Source organism: Syngnathoides biaculeatus, chromosome 8 (assembly GCF_019802595.1).
Source record: "Syngnathoides biaculeatus isolate LvHL_M chromosome 8, ASM1980259v1, whole genome shotgun sequence".
Lineage (NCBI taxonomy): Eukaryota > Metazoa > Chordata > Actinopteri > Syngnathiformes > Syngnathidae > Syngnathoides > Syngnathoides biaculeatus.
The window spans coordinates 29480951-29505343 of record NC_084647.1 but is presented as its reverse complement, the minus strand read 5'-3'; positions in this window follow the sequence as shown (position 1 = coordinate 29505343).

The window sequence follows — 24393 nt, the reverse complement described above, 5'->3', positions numbered from 1 at the left end:
GAATACATTATAAAGTCTTTGCAGAAAATATTGAACAAACAAATAGGATTCATACTCAGTGAAGCATAGCCAACAGAACAAGTGGGTTTTCATAGATGTTTTATTACTTTGGACCACATACAGAAAGATCAACTGGTAATCGAATAACACAAGTATGAAATATCTCTGTGTGTAGTCTTGATCGATTTTGAAAAATCACTTGACTTAGTCACCACCACGTCAATACTACTGTGGTAAATCGAGGGATAGAGCTGACCTATATCAACATTATATGACCAATATCCAACGATTCTTCAGGTTCAGTCTGAATTTATGATGAAATAGCGTGAATAAGTCGAGGACAAGGGCTCAGCCAAGGCAACACACTGTCTCCAAAGCTATCTACAGCTTACCCTGACAAAATTTAAAAAGATCAATTGGGAAAAAGAAGGACTCAAAATTACTGGCGCTTTTATTTGAGGCATCTTAATTATGCAGACATCATTTTATTCTCCTACGATGCTGAACAACCAGTGTTGTATTCAGAAATCTGAGTTAGAAAACTGTCATACAGGTCTGAAAATAAATAAAAGCGAAGCAAAGGTCATATTCAATTGTTACTGTTCACAAAAATTATAAACATGTAGGACTATGTCCGAGATGCCGTTAAAAACTACATTTATTTAGGCCAACTTGTAACAATGGATGGAAATTTGAGTGTTGATGTTGAATGCATAAAGCTTGCCTGGTTGGCTTATGGAAGGCTTCGTGTGATATTCAAGCTCAATCTTCCCATTTGCTTGAAAATAACCCACTTTTGATCAATGTATTGTACCACTCCTCATTTACGGTAGGGAAACTTGGACTACGAATGCCAAAGTTATACAAAGGCTACATGCAACCCAAAGTAACATGGAATGTCAAATGTCGAAACACAGCATTCACAACAAGAAACGCTCCAACTAGATAAGACTGTAGACACGAGTTACTGTCGTAATTAAAAAAATTAAAAGCCGTGAATGGAAATGGGCTGGCCACGTTGGCTGAGGAGCGAACAAAAGGTCAAGCACAAAAACTATCTTGATACCATGGAACACAGAGTGACCATGGGGAAGACCTAAAACTAAGTGAATGGATGAAAATATAAAACACACGGGAATACACTGGCAACAAATTGCAAAATGTTATGGGAGTTGGAAAAATGATTCTGGAGTAAATAGATAATGGCTGAAGATTATATTTTATATTCATCCATCCAGCCATTTTCTGAGCTCCTGATCTTCACAAGGCTCGGGGCAGTGTTGGAGCCTAAGCCAGCTATCTTAAAGCAGGAGACAGGGTACAACCTGAACTGGTTGCCAGCCAATTCCACGGCACATTGAAACAATGATTTACACTCTCATTCACACCTACGAACAATTTAGTCTTTAATCCATGTTTTTAGGATGTCGGTAGGAAAGGAGGGCATGTATGTTTATGTAGCTACCAGAACATTTAAAATATTTTTATATATGAAATATTTTTATTCTATTTTATTTTTACTTCCGCGTAATGAAGATTAGCTGAAGTAAAACAGAATATATGTGCATGAATGTGAGGGGCGGAGGAGGAAGAGTGAAGCTCCAGGGAGAAGAGAGAGCGAGGGTGTACGACTTTAAATACTTGGGGTCAACACAATACAGAACAATGGAGTGTTGTAAGGAAGTGAAGAAATGGGTCCATGCGGGATGGAACAGTTGGGAGAAGGTGTCTGGTGTTCTATGTGACAGAAGAGTCTCCGCAAGGATGAAAAGCAAAGTTTAGAAAACAGTGGAGAGGCCAGCCATGATGTACGGATGAGAGACTGCGGCACTGAAGAAACAACAGGAACGAGATCTGGAGGTAACAGAAATGAAGACGGTGATGTTCTGGCTTTGAGTGAACAGGTTGGATAGGATTAGAAATGATCTCATTATAGCAACAGCCAAAGTTGGATGTTTTGGAGCCAAGGTTAGAGAGAGCAGACTTAGATGGTTTGGACATGTCCAGAGGCAAGAGAGTGAGTATATTGATAGAAGGGTGCTGTGGATGGAGCTGCCAGGCAAAACAACAAGAGGAAGACCAAAGAAAAGGTTGATGGATTGTGTGAGGGAGGAATATGCACGATGGAAAAAGATGACACGCTGTGGCGACCCCTAATGGGACAAGCCAAAAGGAAAAGAAGAAGAAACATTTTTACCTTGCACATTTTAGACAAAAAGAGGTATTTAGTTCAGTCTTTTTTTATATAGTTACCTCATTACTTGGAGACTTTTCTGCTGGAGGTGATGTAAACTGCGTATTTTTACCTTTGAGAATCGGAGTTGTTTGTGTGTGTAAGTGGCCAGGGGGTACCAGAATGTTTAAAATATGTCAACAGTACAGTATTTTTACTTTGCATTTTTGAGACAAAAAGTACAAAGTTTGTAGTGTATTATTATAAAACCTTATGCTGCACAGTAAATTTTTTATCGCAGTACCAAATTAACATTCCTCTTTTGAAGAATCTTCTGCTGGAGGCCCTGGTTGTGTATATAGCTGAGTTTTTTTTTTTACCTTTGAGATGAGGAGTTGTTTTTTGTATGTGGGTACCAAAATGTTTAAACTGTCAACACATGCTTAAAATATGTCAACACATGTCAACCATAGTACGTATTTATACTTTGCATATTTGAGACAAACATTTTCAACAGTTCAAGTATCTAGTTAAATCTTTATTAAAACCTTTTGCTGCATGGTGATGGGGAGTTGTTGTCTGTTTTTCTTCTCGTTCAAAATTTTCCGAAACAAGGACATAACCCCGTCAACACAATTGCCAAACTCGACAACTCGCAGAATATTTTTTTATTTTGTGCAAATTCTTCCTCCCCATAATGACAAGCAGCATCATTGTCAGCGGAAGAAGGCTCACCATACAGTGTCACGCTTCTGAGGCCTTAAAGCTTCTGACATTTTTCAAACCAACCTATGCTTCCCAAAAAGCCTCATACTCAAGGGGGGAAATCGGTCCTTACAGCACTAGTGCTGGCTTGAGGGTCGTCAACACTTTCTTCAGCCTCTTCATCATGGGCACTGGGCAGTATTTGTTCGTAAAAGGCGGTCGCGTTTGTCCAGATCATGATGGTGTACAAACTCACCGCCTTTTTCTGCAATTCGCTTTCCACAAAGTTAATGCAGCTTCCATTCAAACAATCCTATTATTTCGCGGTCACCACACATTTCACTTCCTTATGAAAAGGTATTGATGAGGTTTTACGGATCTTTGCTTCATCCTTCTTTATGTAGTGCACTGTGGATTTATACATGCCATAATGGCATGCCACAAAAACGTAACTTCTGATGTCTTTGATCATATCCAAAAGTTTTACTTTTTCGCTGATAGTAATTACCTTCCTCATCCTGTTGGATGCTTTGGAGGAAGCTTTCGCGTCAGCACAGTGCTTCGCCGGCATTGTAAACATGAGAGGTTATCGTGCAGTCAACAATGTAGATGAAAATGGTGGAATGGAAGGAGAAATAAAAGGGTAGAACGGAAGTAACTGGGTGAGGCGTTGATGATGTGCAGCCAGTCAGTTCACAAGATAAAGCCACAGATGCTCTTGTTAGTCAATGTCATGCCGGGAACCAATCATCCAACCTGCATCAATGAGTCGTCCCACAATATGCCAATATGGCTGCATTTTTCTAGTTTTCTATTTTGGGGGGTGGGGGTGTTGAAAAAAACCAGCGACGCACTGAAGCCACAAAAAGTGAAGTGCGAACCGGTGTAGATATACATATGATATATCCATGCATCTTCACTCGCTTACCCGAGGTCAAGTAATGGGGCAGTAGCTTTAGCAGGGATGGCCAGACTTCCAGCAGCCACTTCATTGACCTCTTCCAGGGGCTTCCCAAGGAGTTTCCAGGCGTTGGCTGCTCATAAAAACTCTGTCCATAAATGTCCAAACCTCACTGGAAATGAGTCCGACTCACTTATGGCAATGTGGACAAACCCTGACACCGATCATACAAGTACCAAACAGCATGTATCAGGGGGTTTGGTACACCATACTCCTGAAGTCCGACCCCAAACATATAGAATTCCCCGAGGGACAAGGTTGAATGCCTTCTTAAGTCCACAAAACACATTTTGACTGGTTGGGCGAACTTCCTTGCACTCTCAAGGACTCTGCTGAGGGTGTAGAGCTGGACCACTGTTTCACTGCCAGGATAAAAGTCATACTGATCCTCCTAAATCTGTCTAAATGGACCCTCCTCTCCAGCACCCCTAAATCAATATTACCAGGGTTTCTGAGTAGTGTGCCTGTAGTTGGAACACACTCGGTCCCACTCCTTAAAAAGGACAACCCCCACCCCAGTTTGCCAATCCAGAGGCACTGTCTCCAATGTACATGCGATGTTTCAGAGTCCCCACACAGAGGTCCAGGGCAGAAGCAAAACATCTAGAGCCTTTAGGAGCTCTGGGCAAATCCAATCCACCTCCAGGGCTTTGCCAGCGAGGAGATTTCTAAGAAGCCTAGTACCTCAACCCCAAAGATAGGAGGGCCCGTCTCAGAAACCCCAGATTAGGCTTCCTAATAGGAAGCCATGTCAGTGGAATTGAGGAAGTCGTTAAGTATTCTCCCCATGAATTCACAATATCCATTGTCAAGGTCAGCACCGCCCCATCCCCCACTAAAAACTATTTATGGTGCACTGCTTCCACCTGGTGAGGCACCGGATATTGGACCAGACTTTCCTTGAAGCTGTCCAGAAGTTTTTCTCCAGCCTCACCAAACTCCTCCCATGCTCAAGATTCTTCTTGGCCAGCCAGTATCCCTCAACTGTCTCAGGTGTCCCGCAGGCCGAAAAGGCCTGTTAAGACTTCTTCAGCCACAACAAGCACCAATTACATTATGGTAACAGCTCTGGTTGGCTGCCTCACTAATGGAGGCATGGAAGAGGCTCTACTCCGATGGAAGAGGATCTACTCAGACTGAGTGACCCCTGAACCATGAGCTGGAACATGGGCAGAGATCTGTTGGAGGTGGGAGTTTAAACCCCTTCTGACAGATGTTCCCAGCAGACCATCACAATATGTTTGGGCCTGCAATGTCAAACTCTCATCTTCCCACATCATTGGAACCAACTCACCACCAGGTGGTGATAAGTTGATAGTGCCATCCCTCTCTTCACCTGAGTGTCCAAGAAATGCGTCTGAAAGTGAATGAAAAAAACAGCCATTCGATCATTGAACTGCAACCGAGGCCGTCCTGGTGCCAAGTGAACGTGTGTACACTCTTGTGATTGAACATGTTGTTCGTTATTGACATTCCGTGATGATCATAGAACTCAAATAACAAAACACCCCTGAGGTTCTGATTAGGGGAAGCCGTTCCTCCCAATCACGCCCTTCCAGGTCTCGCTACCATTGCCCAAGTGAGCGTTTAATTCCCCCCATCAAGAGAACTCTTCACCACCCCCTCTAAAAACTCTGAACTGTTGTTTTGTGGATAGGTACAAAGAACAGTCAGGACTTCCCCTCCCTCCACAAGGTGGAGGGAGGCTACACTCTGTCCACTGGGGTGAACATCAGCAGCACACTGAGGCTTCAAGAACATGAAGTGAGAGGTGTGCTCTGGACTGTAAACACCAGGAAAGCTCTGCAAAGAGTAAGCAACAGTTCCCAAAAGATCACTGGCTGCTCTCTGCTCTCCCAAGAGGACATTGCAAGCTCCCGCTCTCATAGCAGAGCTACTAACATCGTTAAGGACTCTTCATATCCTGGTCACCACCTGCTTAACCTGCTGCCCTTTGGCAGGTGGTACAGGTCCCACAAAACACGGACAACCAGATTCAAAGACAGCTTTTTCCCCAGAAACCACTGAACATAGTGGTGGTAACATTATGCAACTGCACTTTTGTTTGCTTTCTTTTTTTTTTTTTTGTTTGTTTTTTAATTATCTACCAAAGCCTGGACATGGGAGCATAAGGTTGAAAAATACATTATATACATGTATTTATTTTAGCAATACCTGTGCCTTGATGTATGTATTTTATGTTGTTTTTACTCAAGATGTTCTTCTATTTTTATTCTATTTTATTCACGTATGCACCTTGTGGAGAAGCACAAGTCATTTTGTTGCATGCACAGTCATACAATGACATTAAAGGCCATTGAACCATTTAAATTTTTCATCAGGATGCTATCTATATTCTGTAATGATAAATTACAGGTTCTCATTTCTCCAGGAAGTGTTTGGTAAACATTTTGAGAAATCAACCGAGCCCACCTTTTTATCTACAGCCATGAGAGTTATTGTCTCTCTCTTCTTATGTCTGTGTTGCTTCTCAGTCATCCAAGTCAATGTAATCCGCAAATGTTAAATTTAGGCAACTGGACTATTTTTGTCTATTTAGGATCCCCTAGGAACCAACCCTCTAATTGTGCTTTTGTGTGGGTTGGTGTGGTCAAAAATAGTGTTGTTGCTTGGCATGGTTAGGGAATGACTGGAATATTGGGGTCTACAGAAAACCTTCCTCCACAGATTAGAAAGTTCTCTTTGACTTGGATCACCACTGGAACAGAAGCTATGTTTTATCAGAACCATCAAGGATAGTCCCCAGCAGCAAAAAAATGGACAACAGATGAAGCAGACATATCTCAGGAAGGCTCTTACTAAATCTAGGCATCTTTACTGGGCATTTGTCAACTCTGCCAAGAGAAGAAGGTGGTGGTGATTTCTTCCATGGATCATTTGTCAGAGAACATCAAAAGGATTTTCTTGAAACACATCCAATGCTTTTAAAACTAAACACAATTAGACAATCAGACAAACACTGGGTCAACCCAAGGAGAAAATAGTTCATCAAGCAAATTCAGCAAAGTAATGAATGTAGTGTAGTGCAATGACATCTGCTTTGAAAAGAGTAAGCAATTGCTGTACAGATACATTGGAAGGCTTCTTCAGGTCCAGATTCAGTGGTTTATTTTTATCTGAAGAATGAACATTCTTTGAAGTACAACTACGACCAGATTCTGGATAAGGAGGACTGCTGGTTTGAAAGAGGTGTGAAAAGTAGCCATCTGTTAAACTTGAAAAGTCATCTCTCTACACGGGAGACGGTTTTAAGCATCACCTAATGTCTGCTTCTTAAAATGTTCTGACATCTGTCCACACAAAGATTGTCTCACTCAGTGGCATGAGTGGCCCTAACAAGCTGTTTTACCACAAGTCAAGTGAATGGCTCTTATCCAGGACAGTTTTACTATAGAAACTGGGCAACAACAATACCCTATTGTTGACCAGCCCCAGGAAACTGTCACAAAAATGCAGGAAGGGGAGGACCCAAATGCCGGAATCTGAGGGAGGAACATGATTTTTGAGGGTAGTTTAATTCAGGCAAAGGTCATATATAGGCATGGCCTAATTATAGTCAATGAGGAGCAGGTGTGGAACTGCTGCTGGGGCAACATTTTGGCATGGCTGAGAGGAGCCTGTGCCTCAGCACCACTGAGACATGGGTGAGAGGTAGCTGGGGCTAGGTCACTGCGGAGGCATGGGCGAGAGGCGGATGGGGCTCGGGCACCGCTGAGACATGAACAGGAGGTGGCTGGGGGTCCAGCACTGCCACAACATGAGAAAGAGGGAGCTGGGGGTCCGGCACTGCTGTGACGTGAGCAAGAGGCAGCTGGAGTCAGATGCCACCAAAACATGAACAAGAGGTAGCTGCGAGTCAGCAGGTGCCACCTCATCCTGCTGTCATCGAGGTAAGAGTGGATATGGCACACGTAATGAATACAGACTCGGGAAGGTGGATTGGGAAACATGAGTGATATCGAACGAGTTGACTTACTGGTGGATGTTGCTTGCTGTAGCTTGGGCGCAGTGAAGAGAGAGGCATAACGATGAGCTCTATTTCGACCCCTCCGCTGGTCACCACGCAGGGTCCCAGATTAATGGCCAAACGGGTTCCCCATAAAAGGTCAGAAGAAGAGGACTGGGCTTAGGCACGCAGGGCTAGAAACAGTTTGAGGTGACACCAATTGACTGACTACAAATAGGGAGGGAAAAAAAATATCTGAGTAAGAATCGAACAGGCGATACATAAGTGAAGCTCCTCCTCAAAAATCAGAAAAATCAGTCTAATAAAACATATGGCGTGGAGCGGCTTAGGTGTGGAAGATAATCATAGCATGTGGAAGGCGCAGGTGACAAGGTAGGAGAGAGGACAAAGAGACAGAGTCCAACCAGATAGGTGACGCTTGGTTGGCAGGCTGAAAGCACTGGGAGGCAGACCGGCACCGCGTCTTTCCTGCTGGGTACCTGTTCTGGCCAGTTTGTTCTGTCACAACCATGCGCCAACGGGTATGCCCAAATTCAGGAGTCTGAGGCAGGGACATGATTTTCGAGGATAAATTTAATTAAGGCAGAGGTCATACACAGCTAAGCAGTCCAAAAAGGCAAAGCCACAAAAACAAGTGACAAAAAGGCAAAGTCCAAAAATAATCGAAGTCCGATAATTACAAGGCAAAAACTTGGAACATGAACAAAACAAGACTTGACTATAGTGGGAAATACACTAACAAGACACTTGTGTACTCACACACAACGATGCAGTCTCAACTACAATGAAGTGACAACTGACAACATAACACATAAGGCTTATATCTTCTTCTTCTTCTTTTCCTTTCGGCTTGTCCCGTTAGGGTTCGCCACAGCGTGTCATCTTTTGCAATCTTAGCCTATCTCCTGCAGCCTCTCTAACCCCAACTGCCCTCATGTCTTCCATCACCACATACATAAACCTTCTCTTTGGTCTTCCTCTTGCTCTTTTGCCTGGAGCTCCATCCTCAGCATCCTTCTACCAATATACTCACTCTCTCGCCTCTGAACATGTCCAAACCATCGAAGTCTGCTCTCTTGAATCTTGTCTCCAAAACATCCAACTTCGGCTGTCCCTCTAATGAGCTCATTTCTAATTTTATCCAACCTGGTCACTCCGAGCGAGAACCTCAACATCTTCATTTCTGCCACCTCCATTTCTGCTTCCTGTTGTTTCTTCAGTGCCACCGTCTCAAATCGGTACATCATGGCCAGCCTCACCACTGTTTTGTAAACTTTGCCCTTCATCCAAGCAGAGACTCTTCTGTCACATAACACACCAGACACCTTTCGCCAGCTGTTCCAACCTGCTTGGACCCGTTTCTTCACTTCCTTACCACACTCACTATTGCTCTGGATTGTTGACCCTAAATATTTGAAGTCGTCCACCTTCGCTATCTCTTCTCCTTGTAGCATCACTCTTTCACCTCCACTTTTCTCATTCACGCACAGATATTCTGTTTTACTTCGGCTAATCTTCATTCCTCTCCTTTCCAGTGCATGTCTCCATCTTTCTAATTGTTCCTCTGCACGCTCCCTGCTTTCACTGCATATCACAATATCATCTGCGAACATCATGGTCCCAGGGGATTCCAGTCTAACCTCATCTGTCAGCCTATCCATTACCAGTGCAAACAGGAAGGGGCTCAGAGCTGATCCCTGATGCAGTCCCACCTCCACCTTAAATTCCTCTGTCACACCTAAGGCACACCTCACCGTTGTTCTGCTGCCATCATACATGTCCTGTACTATTTTAACATACTTCTCTGCCACACCAGACTTACGCATGCAGTACCACAGTTCCTCTCTTGGTACTCTGTCATAGGCTTTCTCAAGATCCACAAAGACACAATGTAGCTCCTTCTGACCTTCTCTGTACTTTTCCACTAGCATCCTCAAAGCAAATAATCCATCTGTGGTACTCTTTCAAGGCATGAAACCATACTGTTGCTCGCAGATACTTACTTCTGTCCTGAGTCTAGCCTCCACTACTCTTTCCCATAACTTCATTGTGTGGCTCATCAACTTTATTCCTCTATAGTTCCCACAGCTTTGAACATCCCCTTTGTTCTTAAAAATGGGAACTATAACACTTTTCCTCCATTCTTCAGGCATCTTTTCGCCCGCTAGTATTCTGTTGAATAAGTTGGTGAAAAACTCCACAGCCATCTCTCCAAATTGCTTCCATACCTCTACTGGTATGTCATCAGGACTAACTGCCTTTCCATTTGTCATCCTTTGTAGTGCCTTTCTGACTTCCCCCTTAGTAATCATTTCCACTTCCTGGTCCTTCACTCTTGCCTCTTCAACTCTTTCTTCTCTCTCATTTTCTTCATTCATCAACTTCTCAAAGTATTCTTTCCATCTATTTAGCACACTACTGGCATCAGTCAACACATTTCCATCTCTATCCTTAATCACCCTTACCTGCTGAACATCCTTCCCATCTCTATCCCTCTGTCTGGCCAACCTGGAGAGATCCTTTTCTCCTTCTTTCGTGTCCAACCTGGTATACATGTCTTCATATGCCTCTTGTTTAGCCTTTGCCACATCGACGTTTGCCCTACGTCGCATCTCGATGTAGTCCTTTAGCCTCAGTATTCCACTTCTTCTTCGCTAATCTCTTTCCTTGTATGACTCCATGTATTTTGGGGTTCCACCACGAAGTCTCCTTCTCCCCTTTCCTATCAAAAGACACACCAAGTACTCTCCTGCCAGTCTCTCTGATTACCTTGGCTGTCGTTGTCCTGTCTTCCGGGAGCTTCTGCTGTCCATCGAGAGCCTGTCTTACCTCTTTCCGAAAGGCCGCACAATATTCTTTCTTTCTCAGCTTCCACCACATGGTTCTCTGCTCTACCTTTGTCTTCTTAATCTTCCTAACCACCACCAGCATCATCCTACATACTACCATCCTATGCTGTCGAGCTACACTCTCCCCTACCACTACTTTCCAGTCAGTAACCTCCTTCAGATTACATCGTCTGCACAAAATATAATCGACCTGCGTGGTTCTACCTCCGCTCTTGTAGGTCACTATATGTTCCTCCCTCTTCTGGAAATAAGTGTTCACTACAGCCATCTCCATCCTTTTTGCAAAGTCCACCACCATCTGTCCCTCAAAGTTCCTTTCCTGGATGCCGTACTTACCCATCACTTCTTCATCACCCCTGTTTCCTTTACCAATATGTCCATTGCAATCTGCAACAATCACAACTCTCTCGCTCTCTGGGATGCTCAGAACTACTTCATTTAGTTCCTTCCAAAATTTCTCTTTCAACTCTAGGTCACATCCTACCTGTGGGGCATAGCCGCTAACCAGATTATACATAACACCCTCAATTTCAAATTTTAGTCTCATCACTCGATCTGATACTCTTTTCACCTCCAAGACATTCTTATCCAGCTCTTCCTTTAAAATAACCCCTACTCCATTTCTCTTCCCATCTACTCTGTGGTAGAATAATTTAAACCCTGCTCCTAAACTTCTGTTTTAATTAGTGTCAATGAGGTGCAGATATCTTCAACTGCTGCTGAAGTTAACTACACACAGGGCAGTGGGCTGGCCACGCCCCTGAAAGGAACAAACATTTCCACCAAGGCATAAATCGAGGGATTCCACACCTAAAATTTTGAACTGAAGAAGGTTCTTGGATTCAAGGTAAAATGCCTTCAATAAAAACACTACAGCCTTGTTGACTTGATTCAACCTTTGCAGATTTTCTTTTTCTTTAACCCAAATTTGCAATGTTGAACAGTTTGAGCCACACTGACACCATAAAATATGGCTGTTATCATGAAATCCTTACAACCACAACACCTTTACCATCATCACCAGCCATTTCACCTTCCCCATTTCCTCATCCTTCTAAGATGCTGTGGCTGAAAATGAGGAATAACAATGACAACTTAACTTTAATTAGTTATTTCCCAAAAAAAAAAAAAATAAACTTGAACTTATTTCTGATATACATTTGTTTTCCTTGTAAGGAACCCCCAATTTCTGATCAACCATCACACTTTCAAGCCGCAAGTTAACTATTACTTATAGAACTATATGAATAAAATACAAAAAAGTAATTTAAATGCAAAACAAGAAAAATGAAAGAATGAAAGAAACAACACCAAATATCTTAGTATGTGTTGAAACTCTTAAAATATATGCACCTCAGACCATATAAATGATGGAGTGTTGTAGACACAGCTGTCCAGAGGACATGTAACTAGCCACTGGGAGAGAGGGGGTTCTTAGAGGCGAGGCAATCAATCAACCACTCACCACCCCCATCACCCAATCTCCCATAGGTCATCCCCGCCAAACAGAGCATGGAACAGATCCTTAAATATTGGGCCAATAATGGCCATATCATCTGATAGGAGTCATCTACCTTGGATTGTTAGAGGGAAGGGAAATGGAAGTTGAACAAAGGCAGAGCTGACTTTGAAGCATTGCAGAGTACATTTTCTGAACTCACCTGGAAGGCAACAACAAATATTTTGACCATTTGCTGGTAAAAATTGGAAGGAGATGGGAGATGGGAGGGAGGGAGGGAGAAATGGAAGATTTTCTGGGACCACCTTTCGACCACTATACTCACACTCTTGCCTCTGGAAATATCCAAACCATCGAAGTCTGCTCACTCGAACCTTGTCTCAAATATATACACTATATACTTTGACTGTCCCTCAAATGAACTAATTTCTAATCATATCCAACCTGCTCACTCCTAGGGAGAACCTCATGTTCTTATCTTCTAACACCTCAAGGTCTCCTTCCTGTTGTCTCTTCAGTGCCACTGTCTCTCATCCGTACTGTTTTATAAATTCTGTCCTTCATCCTAGCAGAGACTGTTCTGTCACATAACACACCGGACACCTTCCGCCAGCTGTTTTAACCTGCTTGGACCTGTTTCTTCACTTCCTGACCACACTCACCATTCCTCTGGATTGTGGACCGCAAGTATTTAAAGTCATCCACCCTCACTATCTCTTCTCCCTGGAACCTCACTCTTCCCGCTCCACCCCTTTCATTCACGCACATATGCTGTATTCTGTTTTACTTTGGCTAATCTTCATTCCTTTCCTTTCAAGTGTATGCCTCCATCTTTCTAATTGTTCCTCCAGATTACAATGTCATCAACGAACATCATGGTCCAAGGGGATTCCAGTCTAACCTCATATATCAACCTACCATTACTACAGGAAACAGGAAAGGGCGCTGAGCTGATTCCTGATGAATTCTCACCTCCACCTAAAATTCTTCTGTCACAGCTACAGCACAATTTACCACTGTTATGCTGTCCTGTACAATCCCAACATATTTCCCCACCACATCAGTCTTACATATGCAGTGCCACAGTTCCTCTCTTGGTTCTCTGTCATAGGCTTTCTCTAGAGCCACAAAGACACAATATAGCTCCTTCTTACCTTCTCTGTACTTTTCCACTAGCATCCTAATGGATCTTTGGTAATAAAATAATAATGATAAAAAGATAGATGTGAGTTTCTGAAGAAAGTGGTCACATGTAACAAGACATGGATTTGGCATTATGAGCCTGAGTCCAAATGGCAGCCCCTGGAGTGGAAGTGTAGCCGCCAGTCCGCACACCCTGACTACACTGCGTTGTGTTCTGGTGCATAGAGGGAGACTGGACACAGAGAGACGCTGGTTGCCGAGAATGCTGTCTGACTGGTGTTTTATTACTGCTTCATCTGCATCATACGAAAATTAAATCAAAAGCAGACTGTGAGCTTCATGCCATCCAAAAGGCCACCTCTTGCAGTCAGAGTCAAAGCAGACTCACATTATGCTCTGCAACCTCACAATTTTAAGAAAAATAAAACAATAAATGTATGAATAAATTGTATATAAAATTAATACCAAATGATAAGACAGTGCTTAATGCACAGTATTAAAATAATCCAACCGGATAACCATGTGACTGGATTAGCAGAAATAAAGAAAATACAAAACAACCTATAAACAAAAATACATATAAATAAATAATTTAAAAAAATCAAAACGACATTTCTCACAGGAACACTTCCATGTACGCCGGTACACAGAATCATCCACTCCGTTTATATTTCTATTTTAAGCATTTAGTGCCCAAACAAAACCACAAGATACCAGTTTTCAGATTTCAGTATAAAGTTTAGCGGTTTTGCTCATGATATCTTGGGAAAATCCTGACTAAAATGGAGATGGACAGGTCTGGGTACTGTCTGGTTATGGCATCAGTTTAACACATGAAATTATACCAAATTGTGACAAGCTATTGCTTCTCAAATTAAAGACCGAAAAGTTCACATTCATTCGGGATGGTGAAGCCATTTCTATTTATCAGTTTATGGCTAAATAAAAAAAAAAAAAAACAACTCCACAAATCCTGACCAGTCAGTGTTTCCAACATGAGGTATGTCCTCCTCCCTGGGTCTGACTGCTAACTCAGCACCTTCATCAACAGCTATTTTCTCTGCATTTGAACGTGTGTTCTGTCTAACTGGCTCAAATTGATAACCTTTAACGGCTTTATAAAGCTCGTATTCTTCACCGTCACGTTTTTCCACTATGTGCTCATGTATTTCCAGCGAATCCAGCAATGTGCGATAAATTTTTGCCGATAATCGAAAAATAAAAAAGTTTCCTTCATCAAAGATTTCAGATTCGAATTCATCATAAAAAAAACTGTATAATATAAGCAAAAGGTGCATTGAAGACTTTACATACCCTTTAAATCAGGGGTGCTCAATGCGTCGATCGCAATCGACTGGTCGAGGCAGTTTTGGTCAATTGTGACGGCGTGGACCTTTAGCTCACCATGCATGTGCAAACAGTAGAAGAAAATAAGCGAGTCGGCGAGTTCGCCCCTATTTTAAGCCCTTGCTTAGGAAATCTTATCAAACATAAGTTATGGATGCTGGAGTAAAGACAAAAATGTATCACTTTCATTCGGAATGTAAGGTGGACTTTTTGTCATTTTCGAAGCACGTTTGCCTCATCTGCCAGTGTAGTGAAATGTGTAGCGGCATTTTCGAACTGGTTATAGAAAATATAACACCGACATTCCGCCAAAAAGCAAGCTGTGAATGAGAAAAGTGAACGAACTAAAATCCCAATTGGCCGCACAGCAGTCACTTTTCACACAATATAGTTCAACAGCAAAAGCTGCCACCGAAGCATCGTTCCAGGTTCGTCACATCGTCGTTAATAACAAGAAGTCCTTCCAAGACGGAGAGATGGTAAAAGAGGCATAGCTGACTCGTTCCAATCTTTTAAAAATAAGGCAGAATTATTATCTTCAATAAAATCTCTGCAGCTGTAAAGAGTACAATTACACGGCACTGTGAAGCCATGGCTGATGTGTGGAAGGACATCGGAGATGATGAGTGTTTCTCACTGCAGTTGGACGAATCCACAGACGTGAGTGACACAGCCCAGGTGTGCATTTTCATTGGTATGCTGTTTAGTGATCATCAACGTGAATTCAGATAGTTACAAAAACGTTTATTTACTATGTTGTGTTGTGCAATATTGGGTCATGCGGTTATGCAAGGCACAGAAACATACATTTATACATAAAGAATCGTCAATATACTTTAAAATAAATGTGTTTTGCATTTTTGTAGTGGATGGAACTTTGTGGCTTGGTCATTCTATTTCATTATTGGTCGTTCGATCGTGAGAGGCTGGCAGCTTGAAAAGTAGATCTTGTGGTAAAAAAAAAAAAGTCTGGACACCCTAGCTTTAAATGATTAAAATGTTTGTTTTAATGCTACGTAATATTTTAATTAAAAGCACTGCACAAATAAATAAATAAAGAACAAAAGGTTTGTATCCATCCATTTTCTCAGTCACTTATCCCCACAAGGGTCGCGGGAGTGCTGGAGCCTATCCAAGCTGTCAACAGGCAGGAGGCAGGGTACACCCTGAACTGGTTGCAAGCCAATTGCAGGGCACATAGAAACAAGCAGACGCACTCACAATCATGGCTAGGGGCAATTTACAGTGTCCAATTAATGTTGCATGATTTTGGGATGTGGGAGGAAACTGAAGTGCCCAGAGAAAACCCACACAGGAATGGGGAAACATGCAAACTCCACACAGGGAGGGCTCAGAACTGTGAGGCCAATGCTTATTAGGTGCTCCAACATGCCACCGATTAAAAGAATTCAAATACAGAAATGAAAACACTTGAAAATATAAAAAAAGGGAGTTTGTATATTCTCGCCGTTCCGGTGTGGGTTTTTCTTCCGGGCACTCCGGTTTCCTCCCACATCCCCAAAACATGCAACATTAATTGGAGACATTAAAGGGCCACTGTCATGACATGTATGATTTTTAGTATGTTATTAATGATAAAACGGCAGCCAACATGGACCCATGTGTTTTTTCACCACAAAACATGATTTTAATGTTTACATCTTTTTGTAATTCCCGCCATGAAAATCCTCTCGAGAGATTTGTTATTGGGAAGAAGCAGGAAGTGACGTACATGGCATCTATTAGTTTTACCTCCGAGAAGGTAGCTCGTTGGTCCTTCGTGTTAACCAAAATGCCGGCTTGTTGCATTGCTGGACATTGCTTGAACATTCGTGAGGATGGATTTACCCTTCATAAGTTTGCAAGAGACCCGGTTCGTTGTGAAAAATGGATTGCACAGATGCAAAGGACGAGAGCTTCATGAGTTCCAAATGACAGGTAGGTGTGTATACACCTCCTAAAAAAAAAAATAGTTTGGGGCGGACCACATAATCAGTCTCTCTTAATGTAACAAAAGATCCGCGTATGTATGACAGGTGTGCTAAATGTGTCGATGTGAGCGTCGGACGGCGTCGGGCTCACCGGCAAAGGCTGCTGCATCGCCTCTCCAACGAAGGCTGCCACGTCAGCTCGTGGACAGCAGCGGCTATGAACAACACTCCCGACAATAGCGCACTCAGCCGCGTGCGACGACAACGGCGTAAAGCAGCCTGGCTCGGTTCCGTGACAAGCCACTTCGGCGCTAAAAATGAGTCACCCCTGCCAAGGCTGCCGTGTTGGGCTCGTGGACAGCGGCGGCTCTGAACAACGCTGCCGACAATGGCACATTCAGCTGCATGCAATGACAATGCCGTAAAGCGCCCCGGCTCGGCGGTGTTGTTCATCGTGGACAGCGGCGGCTATGAACAATGCCGTAAAGCAACCCGGCTCGGCACCAATGAGCGACCCTGGCGGGCGGCGATGTGCTGTGCGGTTGGCTGGCAACCAGTTCAGGGTGTACCCTTCCTCGAACCCTTTGGCTGCTGGCATAGGCTCCAGCACTCCAGCGACCCTTGTGAGGATAAGCGGCTAAGATAAAAGATTGATGGAAAATAGTTATTGTTAATTATAATAAAGGCTCCGTCACACCATGACGTTCCGGTCAACGTCCTCTAAACATTTAAATCGTTCTATTTTTCAGCGTTCTCAAACGCGGATGACACATGTGGCATGTGATTAACGTGTGTCTAACGCATGACTTAAAGTGTATCTAACGCACGAAAAGCGTGTCTAATGCACGAAAAGCGTGTAACAGCGACCAAATAAGATACCCCTAAAAATAATTAGCGTGTGCAAACACATCATTGGGGCGCGACGAGCGATTTGTCAACGTAAGACGAGTGTGTTGAATGTGTGACCAATGGGTGAATATCGACAGAAAAGTGTTTTGCTGGCGTGGACTTTTTACAGTGGAACCGGGACAAAAACGTTCATAGTCACTTCAGCTGTTGTCGTGAGGTAGAACAGTGAGCATCATGCCGCCGAGAAGAAAAAAAGTTAGGGCGCGGACTTCAGCAACTAGCGCTGCTAGTAAGATAGCTAAGCCTCTTTCATCACGAGCAATGTGCTTGGGGGAAAAACAACAGCAGGAGGAAGAGCACGTCGGCGAAGTCACGCACCATGTGACACCCCCTGGGGACCCTAAACACCTTGCAAACCCCAGTGAGGACGGTCCGACAAAGAGACAAAAGAAGCAGAGAAAGGATTGCAGGATCCGGGATCGGGCTGTTGAGGATAGTCAGGTGGAGTTGTGGCTTCTCGGTCTTCCTCTGACTCCGGAAAGATCTCGAGCTAATATCAATGGTTTCTCCGTCGATATGCATGTAAATACCATTGAAATACCCCTCGCTGAAATACTTGAAGCCCTGCTGTCTGCTTTTCAACGATATTTCCCTATTCGCTAAGAATGCAAGTGAGAAATCAGCTGGTAAATCGGACAATTTCGCTCTAGTCTTTTCTTCGTGCGCCGCCATTTTTGCTAATTGTTTGTCTGAGGTTAGCGCACGTGGGGTGACGTAACTTCAGGAGGCGTGGTTAAGTGCCCTGTACGGAGGAGTCAATTGGCTGGCAACCAGTTCAGGATATACCCTGCCTCCTGCCCGTTGACAGCTGGGACAGACCCCAGCACTCCCTGAGGCCCTTGTGAGGATAAGAGGCTAAGAAAATGGATGGATGGATGGATGGATGGATGGATGGATGGATGGATGGATGGATGGATGGACAAATGAACTCAAGTACACGTTTTTGCAATTTTTTAAGCTGTTTGGGGTTCTTAATAACTCCTGAAAGGGACCCACTTGAGTATTTTTTTTCCCTTCATCATTCGTCTATCTCTCATTGTATGGAAATTATTGGTAATTTGTATGGTCTCCCAAACAGTGTTTTGAATGGAATGAGACCCTTTCGTGCTTGTATGTATAGTTAGACTAAATCTATCATTGTGTCCAAATTGCCCCTACATGTGATTGTGAGTGCGGCTTTTTGTCTCCATGTGACCTGCAATTCGCTGGCAAACAGGTCAGGGTGTACCTTGCCTCCTGCCCGTTGACAGCTGGGATAGGCTCCAGCCCTCCCCGCGACCCTTGTGAGGATAAGCGGCTAAGAAAATGGATGGACTATGAATGGATGTGTAACTTGAGGAAAATGACAACATTTTAGATGCACATTCCCTTGTGGATTATGTCGCACACAGATCAAACAAGCCCTACAAAAAAAGTTATTTGCATACAAGTTCTATCCATTGATCAGTACCTTATTTTTTCCACATTTTTAGTTCTGCTGGTAAGCTTTGTTGTTGCATTTTGTTTAACACATCATCTCAAAGTATGTCTTCATTGGTTATATGGTCAGCTAATCCCATAAATGTTTTGGCTGCTGCTTCTTTTGCTGTTTTATCTGTAAATTCATTTTCTCATGATTTTTTGTCTATATTTGATGTGTGTACCGCTCATTTACATATGGCTATTTCTTTTGGTAATTGAACTGCTATGAGAAAATTTTGTAGTAGCTTTGCATGTGTCACTGTGTTCCCTGTAGTTGTCGCTATTCGTCTATTTTTCCAGTATTGTCTGTGTAGACCGTGATACCACCGTGAATACACTAGCATTTGGTCTCAGATTGTTTAAGACTGTCCAATAATATATTGTCTGTACAGTTCAGTCGTCCCAATCCAAATCTGGTTCTTTTTCTGTCCAATCAGGAACATTTCGTACTACCCAAACAAATTGTCCCAAACTCTCCCACTCCCGTTGTAATGACATGTGTGGTGGTGTCCATTCCTTGTGTAGTGCATTTAATTTGTCAGTCAGTCTTGTTCCTGTCACCACGACTGATATACAATCTGAGTACAGATAATCATGATTTTGTCTGGTATGGGCTGTTATAAGTTTATCTTATACTGCATTGTCACATGCAATGAGTCACTTCCTACGTCATTTTGTGGTTGTTCAATCACATCTTGAGCTGTTTGCAGCAAGAAATCTCCTGTTCTTTTGGGAGGTTTGTTTGGAATATGTAAGGTGTAATAATAGAGCGCTGGATTCCTATTTTGTAAGATATTTAATTGTCCTCCCAGTAATTCCTTTTTTTTCTTTTTACTTCTATTTTTCCTGTCAGAGAGGGAATTAAGCGCAGTCCAAGTTTCAGCAAGCCATCTCTTCCCAAAAAATGTATGGGACAGATTAAAAAGTTGCATTTTTGGAGCAGTAGTTGTGACATTTTTGATGGGGAGATGGCTGCTCTCTTCCTCATCTGCGGCCACAATTATTAAATGTTTCGCATAAAGCTCCATAAATTTCTCCTTTCTCTGTCAGAAAGGTGTCAATTTTCTTCTTATTATTTTGTAGCACTCTTTCTGCGTGGAGTGCTTGGTTAACGTAATGTTACAGGCTGCCAGTCGGTTTGTCAACCCAATGTTTTTCAATCCATTGTTTTATAGGATTATTTGAATTCACATGAAGAGCATTTTTTTAATTGCCGTTGATACACACTCCCTGGAGTGTGATCTTCAGGAATGCCACTGTTTGCTTTAAAACATGCATTTATTCCAATTCTATCTTCTTCAAATGGTTCATTGTTGTTTTATTTTGCTCTTCCAATGGCAGAAAAAAATTGTTTTTTTTTTTAATCTAGCAGAAGTGCGTGATATTAACCCTTGAACTCCCTGCTCTTGTGAGAAAGTACTTTGCTGTCATCCAAATTTGTTGTACTTCCACACCATTTAAGTGGTAAGAATTTCTCAAGTCTTCCGTTCCCTGGACGAATTATGTTACATCAACTTTATGAGATGTGATACCTTTTATGGCCGTTTTCACATCATCTTGAGTCCAGCTTTTTTTTTGTTGTTGTTGTTGTTTTGTTTTTTTTGTTTAGTGTGTGTGTGTGTGTGTGTGTGTGTTTCGCTTATTTTATCCAGCAAGTTAATTATATATATTTTTTGTGTGTATGTTGAGCTGGCCAGCATAGTCATATTGTGTTATGCACAAATTTAGATGTTTTGTTTTAGTAGGACATTTGCTTTCTACAAACTTCTAGTTCTTACACATCATTATTATTATTTTTTTTTCCAGATGTTGTGTTTCAACTATTTTGCTATTTATCAACAATTTTGCATTTTTTTTTCCCCTGTTTGAGTCAGTGGTTCACCTAGGGTTACTATACTGACTTCCCCCTGAACAGGGTGATAATTACGTTCCATTTGAGGTAATTCTCAAGCTTCTACCACAAGTGGCGGAGAATTCTTACCTCTGCATCCTCAAACAGTTGTCACTCAATTTCCTGTTCAAATGAGGTAGCGGACCTCCACTCACACTTTTACACATGCACACGTTTCACGGAGCTCACGTACAGGACACACCATGCCCTTTTCTCAGTTTTATAGACTAATTAGTCTACTCGATAGTGCCTAGTATTCTCGAGGTTTGGTTCTGCCGCAGTCACCCAGACGCGCATTCACTCATTCCTCATGAGTGTGGGAGTTTCCTACTCACCAGAGATGTCTTCACTTCCTTCGGCTTCTCGTCAACCCTCAGCCTCCAGGCGAAAAGTTGAGGCCCAGTCCCGGAAAGGGTCTCAAGTGCTCAAGATTTGGAACAACAACAGAGCTAAATTCACAAAAGACCTTTACCTATGACCATTAAGCAAACCTATAAACCACAAAAGCTTATACTGTACAAATGAGCTGCAAAATTGAAACATATGTCAACACAAGGTATGTGTAGTACAGTAAATGAGCAATTATATGACTTATGGTTTCAATTATTACTCGAAAAAATTTCTCGTGCCTGTCTCATTTGCAGGGAAATGGAAGACCTAGGAGAGGAATATTACCACATCCCAAATTTTGTATTTCAGGAAATTCACATGGATTTTATAGAATTAACCCATTCATGGGCAGGGTGGCAATTTTGTGCCTTGTTGAAATAAAAGTCTCCTAACAGGCCACAATCAAGGAAATAACACTTCTTTTTTGTTTATGGTTAAGTTAAGGGCAAAAATTCCCAAAACTGGGATGGGTATGTTATCAGTTCTGTGAAGTTCTACATACTAGAGATATGTTTATTAATTAATTCTTATTCTAGAACGACACTTACGCATTAATTGTCACGATCCTGCCGCTTCAACACGAGCTGTGCGGGTGCCCGCGCGGCTGCGCTAATTGGGAGGCACAATACTGTGCCTCATGCGGGCTGATCATCCCCTGTTTATATAGGACCCGGTGACGACTGGTTCTCGGCCAGTTCGTTGAGCTTTATGTCCCGTTCCAGCACTCTCGTATTCCTGACTGAACCTGTGTGTACTGACCTCCATCCGTTCTCTGACCAACCTTGTAAGCCTGACTCCTTGATACTTCTGCCTGCGTTGATTGCTCTCCCGTGTACCGACTCCTGCCTGTCCGCTCATCTGTTCTCTTCGCCCGACGTCACAACGACCGCTGCTGCACCGGACTGCCTGCTCGATCCCCGTCCCCCGTATACAATAAACGTGTCTCTTCTTGAACTACCTTGCGTCTTCCGAGTTCCTGCATTTGGGTCCTACTCTCGTTCCCGATGGGACGTGACAGAACGAACTGGCCAATACAGGACCCAGCAGGAAAGACCCGGCGTCGCCGGGACCGACGCAAAGTAGACCGTCTGCCGAAGGACCAAGCCTGTCCGATCCGGGTGGGGTCCCTGATGTCCTCCAATTCCGTGTCTTACGCTCCGCCAGCGAGGTATGAATACGTCCTGAACACGACCCGTCCGGCTCCTCATATTCTTCTGGACTCTGACTTTTCGGAATATGAAGAGGACCGTGATTTGTATTACCCGGCTGCCTGAGTACGACTCCGACGACTTTGATTTTGAGTCTCTTTGCCCGGCTTTTGATCCCAGTCAGTTTGCCCCGCCTTCCCACATTTCCAGCACCCGAGCAACTTTGCCCGGTAGATCCAAGTGCACCTATCGGTACGAGGGAACCCACTTGGCCATCTACCCGGGACCTCCGCGTGGCGGCCAGAGGAGACGCCCCGGCCAGGCACTCCCTGGTGTCTCTCGCTGCGTGGCAACGAAGACGCCGTCCTCCCACTCCTCGCCGGTAACGGTGAGACCGGCAGATCCGCAGCTGGTGGCGAAGCTTCCAGCCCAGAGGGAGGAGGAGCCGCCAAACCACGAGGCGTTCTATCGCGAAATGCGGGTGCAGATAGAGCAGCAGAGCGCCGAATTGGCGGCTCTCACGGCCTAGGTCCGGCAACGATTGGCAAACCAGCCGAGCTTCGCTGACGTCGCAACGGCGACGGACAAACTGCTGACTCAGGTTCACGTTGCCGTGGAAACCGACCCACGCCCTTGCCAAGTGCATGCCACAGTGGGAACAGACTCGCCACCTCAAGTGCACGTCGCAGTGTTGGCGGTTCCGAGCAGAGCTCACACGGCAGTCGGAACTGACCCGCTCCCGAGACACGCCCACGTGTCAGTTTCGACTGACTCTCCGCCTACTCAGGTTCACGTTGCCCTGGAAACGGATTCGCCACTGCGCCACGCCCACGTTGCTGTTTCAACGGATGCACTGCAAGCTCACGTGGCAGTGGGGACCGACCCGATGCCGCCTCACGTTGCTGTCCAGGAGGTGGCGACGTCTCCACAGCCGCCTCTCGTCCGTGCTCTGGAATGGCAGTGGCGACCGGCCCGCGGACGCTCCACACTCCTGCTCTGTCGGCGACGGGCACGTCCTCACGTTCCTGTCCAGAAGGTGGCGACAGTTCCCCAGCCGCCTCACGCTCCCGTCCAGGAGGAGGTGGAGTTGGTGATGCTGCTGCCGCCTTCTCACGTTCCTGTCCAGGAGGCGGCGATGGGGTCGCTGCCTTCTCACGTTCCTGTCCAGGAGGGGGCGGCGACGGGGTCGCTGCCTTCTCAAGTTGCTGTCCAGGAGGGGGCGGCGACGGGGTCGCTGCCTTCTCACGTTTCTGTCCAGGAGGGGGCGGCGACGGGGTCGCTGCCTTCTCAAGTTGCTGTCAAGGAGGGGGCGGCGACGGGGTCGCTGCCTTCTCAAGTTGCTGTCCAGGAGGGGGCGGCGACGGGGTCGCTGCCTTCTCACGTTCCTGTCCAGGAGGGGGCGATGGCGTTGCCGCCTTCTCACGTTCCTGTCCAGGAGGGGGCGGTACTGGCACCACCTTCTCACGTTGCTGTCCAGGAGGGGGCGGTACTGGCGCCGCCTTCTCACGTTGCTGTCCAGGAGGGGGCGGTACTGGCGCCGCCTTCTCAAGTTGCTGTCCAGGAGGGGGCGGTACTGGCGCCGCCTTCTCAAGTTGTTGTCCAGAAGGAGCTGGGGAGTTCTGTGGAGCCACCCTGGAGCTGGAGAGACTACGGGAGGGTGGTGGTCTTTGCTCTGGTCCTTCTCTCCATCATCCTATTCGCTCCAGATGGCTCCCAGCCGCTTCCTGACCAAGCCTCGGTGGCGACCAGTCCCTGGTCGTCTCGCAACCACGGCATGGGAGGTTCTCATCCAGAGCAGTTGCCTGACTCGTTCTGGTTCCTGCCTCGCCGTTTGGTTCCTCACAGAGGTCGTCCGCCCTAATCGCCCCGTGGGGACCCTGGTGCTTGGCGTCCAGGTCGTCCTCCTGACCTGTCCACCCGGACGCCTCGTGTTTGGTGCCCTGGATGGCCAGCAGTCTGGGGTTCAGGGGGATGCCTCCCAGGTGAGGTGTTCCGGGCATGTCCCATCAGAAAGACACCCTGGGGATGACCCAGGACA